The 6,132-nt window shown below is 36.7% G+C and overlaps 1 pseudogene; it reads right to left on the reverse strand.

The window, feature by feature from the left end:
- Positions 1-3,620: 3,620 nt before the first annotated feature.
- On the reverse strand, positions 3,621-3,835 carry LOC110594722 (annotated as a pseudogene).
- Positions 3,836-6,132: the final 2,297 nt, after the last annotated feature.

Raw genomic sequence — 6,132 nt, forward strand, 5'->3', positions numbered from 1 at the left:
TTCATTATTTATCTCCAGAGAAAAATAACTATTATATCTAACCAAACAGTTAAAAAACTGTAGCTCTGTAGTCCTATAAGAAATATATATACTCTATACTTTTAATGGTTTTCATATCAAAGCAGAGCATCCATTTCAATAAGGCTTAATAGATCAATACTCCTGCTGTCAGTTTGTCAAAAAAAATTTTTTTAATGTTGCAAAGATTGAGATATTATGGTCAAAGACTGAAAGTTTGATGTGGTTTTATTTTATTTCCTGTAACCTCTCTTTATGAGCATGACTCTTGTATCCTTTTCAATGACAGTGAAGGAAGGCCTCTCAATAAAGAAATTTTAAAGCAGGGCCAGCATACATATGACATTCTTACTTCCCATGCTCATAGCAACCATTATTAACAAGTCATATCACTCTTTCCTTCTGAGCCTAGATGAAGCTTTCAATCTCTTTCTATGTGGTACTCAGATCAGTTGCTATAATATTAACTAATAAGAGTTGGTATTCAAGATGAAACATTTTTGCCATCTTTTTTCAGTGGATAAAATTTTTTCTTAATCTTTTTATACCACCCAGGGACGATTCAATCTTTATTGGCTCTTTGCTGACTATAAAGATATTTAATCAAATTCTAATTCTTAAAAGTTTGTTTTTATGAATAATTTTAAATACATATTAAATACATATTGCATATTACATTATGACATAACAGGATGTGTTACAAAGGCAGTTATAGTGTCAGAGAAAGATAGAGCAAACAATTTTGTCCCTGTGCATTGCATAAATTTTGAAATATAAAATTCATAATGATTCACAAATAGATTCCTATGTGTTCTTAAATAATTACTTTCTTAAGGGTTAGGCATATAAATTAAGAACTTTGATATAAACCTCTTCTCAACATAAATATAAGTTGCAGTTTACATTTGAAATACAGTTTGATATCATTTACACCTTATTGCTTAAGTCTGTGAAATATACATTTTCCATGACTATTGTTTTAGGTAATATTCTATTACTCATTGAATTAAAAAATGCAGTTATATGTTCTCTTTTTCACTGATCTGAAATTATTACTTAAATATCAAGATACAATTTTATAGTCATTAATTATTAAAAATATATATTTACTTAAATGTATGAGTTTTTATGTCTACCAAGTTCATCAGTATGCAACTATCAAATATTTAAGAAATATGCTAAAGAATTATTTGGGTCCAATTGATCTCTAAAATTCCATGCCTCAGATTCTTTATTAATTCAATGTTGGTTAGAATATAATGAAATATATGACATCTTATATCCTAGAATACTTTTGGAAAGATGTTAGAAACTGTAATCTATGCATAAAACCAATGTTACTCTTTAATCCAGAGTATATTTTATATAACAACTCTCACTCTAATATTTCCACAATACCTGAATTTCAGGCCCATACAATCTAAATAAAATAACTGCAGCATTTTTTATTATGCTAATAGTATGGCAAAAAGGTAGCAAGTTTGTTTTTCTATTGAAGAAATAAGAAAAACCAAATGCTTACAAGATCCTTCGACCCTGGGAATTGAATAACATAACTGTGTTAAATTTGAGACATAGATAAGTAATAACACTTAAGACTTGATCATCTTGTCAGATGTGGGAAATAAAAGCTACTATTTGTATTAGGCTTCTGGGAAGTTAGAAATTATACAAGAATTTATTTGTATGTTGGTACCAATATACACATTACATAATCTTTCAAAACTTTGAAAATACTGTGCATCTGCAACAAACCTATTTTACATTCAAAATTGTTTTATGTCAACTAAATAAAAACACAATCTCAGTACAATATGGTTACCTTTGAAAATAACATTTCTTTTGGCATATAATGAAAAAAAGTTGCTTTATCATCACAGAGCTATATCTTCTTGCCAAAAGGAAAAGGAAAACAATAAGGAAGAAGAAAAATTTTGAATAAACACTTCATAATAGGAGATATGTAAGTAGCTCACAGACACGTGTTCTCAACATACATATATTATCTTTAACAGTTGTACTATAAAATATCACTTTACCCCACTACATAAATTTTTTTTTAAACTGACAACACCAAATGTTGGTGCAGATGTGGAGCAACTGGAACTCTCATACTTTTCAGTCTGGAGTGTAACATGGTGTAACTGTTTTGGAAAACTCATTGGTAGTTTCTTAAAAGTAAACATACATTTACCCTAAGACTCTCTCATTTCAAGCTTACCTATCTCCCCAAGAGTAAGGAAAACAAATATCCACTTAAATATCAAATATTTAAAACAAGAGACACAGTTCTTTTCCATGGGAATTAAAGCCAAGTGAGGATCAATATCAAGATTATCCAGTTCTTCTGAGATTTGCTTAGGCTATCCAGTTTATGCGCAATATTGATTGGATTTTCCTCATGTTAATCTTTTTTTTGAGACAAGGTCTTACTCTATTACCCAGGTTGGAGTGCAGTGACTCTATCTTGGCTTACCTCCTGGGTAAGCCTCAATCCCCTGGGTTTAAACAGTCCTTCCACCTAATCTTAAAAAATGTTGTGTAGAGAGAAGATCTTGCCATGTTGCCTATGGTGGTCTCAAATTCCTGTACTCAAGCAATGCTTCTTTCTTCCTTGGCCTCCCAAAGTTCGAGATTTCAGGCATGAGCCACCATGCCTGGCCTGATTCCTTATTTCTTTGACATATACATTAAACACTCATTTCTGATTTAATGCTACGCTCCTCTTTCATACCTGATGCTTGTTCTTAGGATCCCCAGAGATCACAGTAAATGTGAGCTCTTATATTCTCACCCAACCTCTCAGAGACCACAGTAGCTGGATCACCCAGCTTCCTGGCCAGGATAGCAAGATAAGAGGACAGCTGAAAGAAATTTGTAGCAAATCATTTTGTTCTTTTTCTTCCTCATCATTTTTGCCTTTCTTTTTTTTTTTAATGGTTCTCAGATGCCACTTTAATCAAGTTTTGCACTATACAGTAATGGGGGGTGAAAGATGATCATTGTTTTCAAGCAAATTAACCAGGCACATATTCCTCCCTGCTCTAAAGTGAATAAGTTGGGCTTCCCAGCACAGAAAAACGTCTTCCTTCCCTGGGGAATCCCATTCTTGAGCAGACAAGACAGAACTGCAGTAAGAATGAGCACAGAGAATAGGGCAAACCGGTGAAGGAAGCCAGGTAGATTTAGGAATTCTTCCCAGTGCAAACTGGGACTACTAGACCTGTAGGTCTCCCTCCCAAAAGCAACATCCAAATTCCAGCCATTCCACAGAGGCCGACAGCAAATGTTCATTCCAGAACATTCCTTCTGGTAGTGTGCCCTCCTAGGCTCTGAAGCCCGAGTGGTTGCGGCTGCCTGCCCCACAACAGATGTGGCCTGCAGGCCGGTACCCTCCAGGGCCTTCATCTTCACAGGCTCTCAGCTGCTGCTATGTCTGCCTAGTCATCAAGGCGCAACTGGTATGTGTGTGGTTGGGTGGTGTGCGAGGAGCCAGAATAAGCAACAAAACCAACCATCGGTGAGTTCTGGGGCTGGGTTGACATGCCATGCCGCAGGACCAGTCATGGCCCACAGCAGGACCAAGGACCCTGTGCCCTCCATTATTTCTTCTCCGTGCGATTTCTGCTCAGGACAGCTTTAGGGGCAAATTCCAGCTTGTCCTTCAGGCTCACCACCTGGGTATGGTCCTTGCCTGGCAGCTCATTCAGCTTGCCATCCTCCTGGCGCTCTGAGATGCTCTTTTCCGCCTCCACAGCCTGGGGAATGTGACATAGGGAGCGTAGGTAGGTACCAAGCTCCAAAGCACAGGCCACATGACATCTGCGGCCCAGCAGGCCCTCTCCACTCGCTTGGGAGACCGTGGATGTTGCTCCCCTGGCGGCCCTGCCTTTCATTTTTTTACTTGCCTCCATGGCATTCTTCTTCTTATATTGCTATTTTCTCTTCTATTTTCTTTCCTTACCTTTTTGATTCATACTGTTTTTTAATTTGGCCATTTCCTCTCTTTGTAGTTGTTTTTCACTGTTCCTGTCTCTAGCTTCTCCATCTGTACTTTTCCAGTTGATCACATCTTATAAAGCTTTGATTTCTCCACGGAAGCAAAACCTGAAATAAGGATGTGAGAGCAAAATGTTTATTGGAACATTGATTCCAGGAAACACCAGTAGGGGGATGGGGTAATTAGACAGAGAGAAAACCCAGCAGGAGTTGTCAACAAGCAAGTTGCTAACTAAGTGCAATCCTGAGGAGGCCTGAATAGACAATGTAAAACATTCCTCAGAGTAATCTCACCTCAAGGGCGAGGAAGATGGTGTATTTATTTACAAATGCCTGTTCTTCATCGTCTGTTATTTACAAACTGTCTGTTCTTTATTGCCTGTAGGCTGTTCCCAGAAGTGTTAACCTTCTATTTATTCCACTTCACCTCATAGCACTCCTAACCTATGAGTAAGTGGAGCATGCTCCCGTGCATAGAGAAATCACCCAGGTGGAGAGCCACAGAGAAGAGAAGGAGAATGCTTTGGACCTGTACTAGAGAGTGATTGCCTCCATTATGGACAGGGCACTGCTGGCATCAGCCTTTTACATTCAACCTTTCGTAGTTGAATGTTTACCACTTTATAAATCCACAGGTAACATTTTGAAAGGTACTTTAGGGCCATGTGAAAATGAGACCAATGCAAGATTTTAAAAAGCTCAAGTTTTTGTGTGTTTTCTGAAATATAAATACCAACGATGTCTCAATACATGTACTTATGACTGCATGCAAATGTATGTCTTCTTTCTGCAGGTGAATAGGAGTTGCCTATAAACATTTTGAAAATTTCATCATATATTTTTTAAACGTGCAATCTAGTTCAGTTCCTTTTCATGTGACTCAATTTGCTTTATTTAGTCTTTTTCTTTTTGGCATGATCACACTTCAAAAACCACAGAATAATGTTAGATGTTTAAAGTACAAATGGTTCTAATAGTCTTTCTGCTAAAACTGCATTCTCCATGATAGAATATTGCAAGCCAAAACTTTGTTTTGTTTTGTTTTTTTACTAAAGTAAGATATAAAATACAGCCTAATTAAGTCATTTAAGATTTGAGGCTTTAATGAGAGACCTGCAAAAGCTCCCTTAGAAGAGTATTGGCAGGCAACCCTCTTGGGTCCCCTCCCTTTCTGGAAGCTTTTCTGTTGTCTCAATAAACCTGCTTTCCCACTAAAAAACAAACAAACAAAAACGAAGAGTACTGGCTGTCTAAAAGCAGTTCTCTATACCATAGGATGTTCAAGTCTTAGTAATCTTTCCTTTTCTCAGTCGTACAATCCCAAAATAAAGTACCCCACACTGAATTAAGAGGTCTTAGGATTCATCAGTGCAAATATGAATTAGACTGAATGCTAGGTCTGATATTTATCAAAGTTTTGGAGAAGACCAGATAATTTTTCTTTTTTTTAAGGTGAGGTCTCACTATGTTACCTAGGCTGGTCTCGAACTCCATGGTCAAGCAGTCCTCCCAACATGGCCTCCCAAAGTGCTAGAATTACAAGAGTGAGGCATCACGCCCGGCCCGTGGGATCATTTTATACTTAGTGGACTGACACTTGTAAATGTGTATGGCTCAGTTTATAGAAAATCTACAAGAAGCATTTTAATCTCTCTATGAGTAATAAGTTTTCCTAGAATTTGTATAGTAGATTTTATGCTTAAAACTGGGGATTTACACCTTCATCAACTTTAATCTCTAAAGGGCAAGTCTCACATTCTTCAATATTCCTAGGAGTCCTTTCTCTTCTCAATCACATCTGGTGCTGATTCTACCACTGTGCCAGCGAAGACCTGTAGAGATACCAGAGATAGCCACAACAACATCCTGAGACAACGAGGGTCAGTAGTGAACTTAACTCAGCAATTTAATGGCTGTTTTAGAAAAAGGAGATAAATAATACATCTCACAATAATACAGTTTTTTTAAAATGCAGTTTTTTAAAAAAAAACCAAAACCTAATTTTTCTCAATCTCATCTTTGACTTGTTGCTTCTTCTTTTACTCCTTTGATTATGTTTTTTTAAATTGGCTACAGAAAGAAAGAATTGTGTCTTCCTTTATACTTGGTTTCAAA

The sequence above is a fragment of the Carlito syrichta genome, unplaced genomic scaffold (genome assembly GCF_000164805.1).
Source record: "Carlito syrichta isolate Samal-C Ts95f unplaced genomic scaffold, Tarsius_syrichta-2.0.1 Scaffold55016, whole genome shotgun sequence".
Classification (NCBI taxonomy): Eukaryota; Metazoa; Chordata; class Mammalia; order Primates; family Tarsiidae; genus Carlito; species Carlito syrichta.